The sequence below is a fragment of the Lycium barbarum genome, chromosome 10 (genome assembly GCF_019175385.1).
Source record: "Lycium barbarum isolate Lr01 chromosome 10, ASM1917538v2, whole genome shotgun sequence".
NCBI classification, from domain to species: Eukaryota; Viridiplantae; Streptophyta; class Magnoliopsida; order Solanales; family Solanaceae; genus Lycium; species Lycium barbarum.
In genome coordinates, this window is record NC_083346.1 from 95,596,628 (window position 1) to 95,600,095 (window position 3,468).

Genomic DNA, 3,468 nt, shown 5'->3' on the forward strand with positions numbered 1-3,468 from the left:
AGTCAAAATGATTTACAACATTTCGGTAATTTCGGGGTTAATTATAAATAAACTGAAGAAAGCGCGGGATGGTGCAACGTTTTATAAATATTTGGAGAAAATAAATTAAACCAACTAACAAATTAAAAAGAGTCATTATAAGATTAATATTGATAAAATTTTAAGGTTTTATGGAAAGACTATTAGTTCAATATAAACTGTGACAAGGTTGTTTTAACAAATACATGTTTCAAATGTTGGAAAGGAGCTAAAGTGCAAAAGTTATCCGTGAAAATTAGTTCGTTTTTCGTATTTCTCAAAATAAACTAACGTTAGTGTGTAAAATTTATGATGCTTTGGAAGCATATCTTTCTTTCTAACTAAAAAAAAGGGTGCCAAACTCACGAGGAGCAATTAAACTTCACTTGATTTAAGACCTAGATTTGCTAATTAAGACATCCTAATATAAAATAGACTCGGTTAAACTAAGCAATTAAGTATTTATCATAATCGCACAGTTAGGTAAAATGTTAATCACACCAAACGTATAAACAAGCATCAGAGAATGAAAATAAGACGACTAAAGCCATATTTGGCTCCCATAGAAAAGTAAAGTTTCCAGTGGTTCGCCGTTTGGCTAGCCACTCTCTTTGTATTCTGTTCAGATGAATGTCGAGAGAATGAGAGCTGAATGGGAATGTGCATGCAAGGTACAAATGCCGCAGAATCTCAAAATGAGACTGTTCGGATAATGAGTCTTTATGAAGACTCCATTCGCTCCGAAGTGTACATGTAAAAAAAGATAAGGATTAGTATAAGGTTCAACACTTAAAATGGAGGGAACAAATCCAAAACCCAGACAGTCATGTTAGGTTCATGCTAATGATATACATGGCATTACAGCACGCGTCCAGTTAATCAACAAAGACTACACTACCACAATGTGGAAAAAGGGGAACAACTCTCAAGTCTCAGCTAGAAACATAGTAAAGCAAAAGCTATTTTGTATTCACCATGTCCAAAATGATTCAGTATTTATCATTTTTGGGTTCAGCAGGAAAGAAGGGACGCTCCCTATTAGTACGAATTCGAATAATGAATAACGCTGCTGTAATAGAGAACATCAAGAATTTCCTAACAGAATAGGAGAGAACAATGCCAACAGTCCAGCACATAATCCCATGAATAGCATCAAAGGGGCACAAGAAAGCAATGAGATGACCAAGATAATAAGCACTGCATTGGATTTCATAACAGTATACATACTTCTAGTGCCAAGAATCTCTAGACATTATAAGTCAACACAAGCCAAAGTCTAAGAATAAGCAACCTAAAATCTCTGCCTATATTTCTAAAAACAATATTTCTAAGATAGAGACTCACTCCACCAACACTATATGATAGAATTTCCAGAAAACAGAAAAAGAGTCAGATCTGAAGTTCTTAAAAAGCAAGAGCATCTAAAGAAACAGCCACTAAATAACCCAAATGTAAAATAAGGAAATAACCAGGAAAGCATCATTTAAGTCGTGAATATATGAAAACAAAAGCATAGGGCTACTTAGCTCTTCAGTTTTCTGTCTTTTTATCTCTTGGGAGAAGATACAGATAGCAACCAAAATGCAATCTCACAAAGTTACAGAATAGCAAGCTACTCAGATTAAATTCCAATAATTATAACAAGATTGCAACCAACCCACCCATCCTAAAGGATAAATATATAGCAAATAGCCTTGACTTTTCCAGTACCAGAAGAAGAAAAGACAGATCGAACAAAGAGATATTATCCCTCAAAGGACCAATTTAAGTGCCAAACGAACCAACATATATATATATACGCTTTAAAAAATACCAAAAAGCAATAATTTTACAGAGAAAAATCCAGTTGAAGGAAAGAAACAAACAGTGTTGGGAAAAGGAAAACAGGTTCAAAAATGACACGAGATTAGCTAAAGAAAATGGGACAGCAGTGGGAGCATATTCCACTGCCTCAATTTTTCTTCAAACTTATAATATTTGCTCTTTTCTTGTTAGTAAACCATAACAACATCTAAACATTTAGGGATCCTAATTGACCCAAACAACTCTAGAACAGGGAAAGGAAGCCTACGCTGGGCTGATTTTTTAACAATCATAATTGGGACGCAGCAGGTACACAATATTTAAAAGAGCAAATCAGCAAGCAACCATTTAGCAGCTGGGATTCCGTAACTCTAGAGAAAGTCTAATACATGATTTCTAACTCATGGGATACACTCACGCATTTAACAGAATTTTAACACGAGTTTAGACTATTCTACCACATAACATAGAGTATGGATTTAACCAGTAAATACACGAAGGGAATGTGAATTAATCTCCTAATGCACAAGGCAAAAATTCTGGAACACATAGAACACTCACGAACATTTGTCGAACACTCATACTTTAGACGATATGCAGCCAGAAAATATGACCTTGATTTTAAACAAGCGAATATGATTTTTACAACATCCGAGAATACAAATCGCATAAGCAGAGCTTCCTCATAACACTTCGACAACGTGATTCAAACGCAACAAAAAAATAAAAAAATAAAAACAGAATTCCAAATTAACCAAACTAAAAACAGTAGTCATATTTCACTATCATTTATTTCATTTTTGCCACAATCTCAACGGAAGACAGAGTGAATAAAGGGATTGTGTTTACCTCTCGCGGGTGTAGTGAACTGAGGTCGTCGGCGTCGAATCTACTCTCTCGTTATGATTAGATTCAAAACTCGAAACCCAAATGCATTCTAAATCTCTATTACGACTAAAGCAAAAACTGAGATTAAAGGGGGTAATCTTAGAAGATAAAAGATTTTGAAAAATATGTGCAGCTATTGTATCGTCCCCCCTTGCTGTGGACTTAAGGCCGTATATATATAGTAGACAAAACCCTAGGGTTTTCCACTTGTTTTTGGGCGGGATCTGGAGTGATATCCGTTTGAAATCAGAATCAAATCTTTAAAGTTGATCTCTTTTCAGAAATTTCAAAAGTTTTTTGGCCATTTGTGTTGACCAGATCGTATATAAGAAAAAATGGCAAGGCAAAAATCTGCCATGGCTGAAAACAAATGGTTTCTTGTTTGGAAGAGGAAAGGGATGAGATAGAGGAGAGTGTTGCACGAGAATGGAGTAGCAAAGTCTGTGATGGTGAAAGAGGGTACAACAGTCGTCCACAAATGGAAGGGAAAGAGGAGAGGTGTGGCTGCTGTTTTTTCCTTTTAGGTTTAGATAAGTTTTGAAGATAAGTAGGCCGGGTCGGGTGGAAGGCGAGTGTGGGCCGGGTCAAACTGAAAGGGTAACGGACTGGTGAGTTGGGAAATTATGGGCTGGTCATGTAGTTGGGCTGCTTATTTGAGCTGATTAAAAGGAAAATGGGCTGATAAAAATGGCCGAATGGTTAACTACAAAGCCTTGCCAAATTGTAAATAAAATGTCCCACTCTTGTTTTGAAAATTCA

The 3,468-nt window shown here is 35.8% G+C and overlaps 1 long non-coding RNA gene across 1 annotated transcript; it reads right to left on the reverse strand.

Annotated features, from left to right (window-relative positions):
* Positions 1-459: 459 nt before the first annotated feature.
* LOC132614859 (uncharacterized) lies at positions 460-3,208 on the reverse strand. The gene is made up of 2 exons (XR_009572471.1): positions 2,671-3,208; positions 460-756 (listed from the first exon to the last, which is right to left on the reverse strand). It is a non-coding gene; the product is annotated as an uncharacterized LOC132614859 (long non-coding RNA).
* Positions 3,209-3,468: the final 260 nt, after the last annotated feature.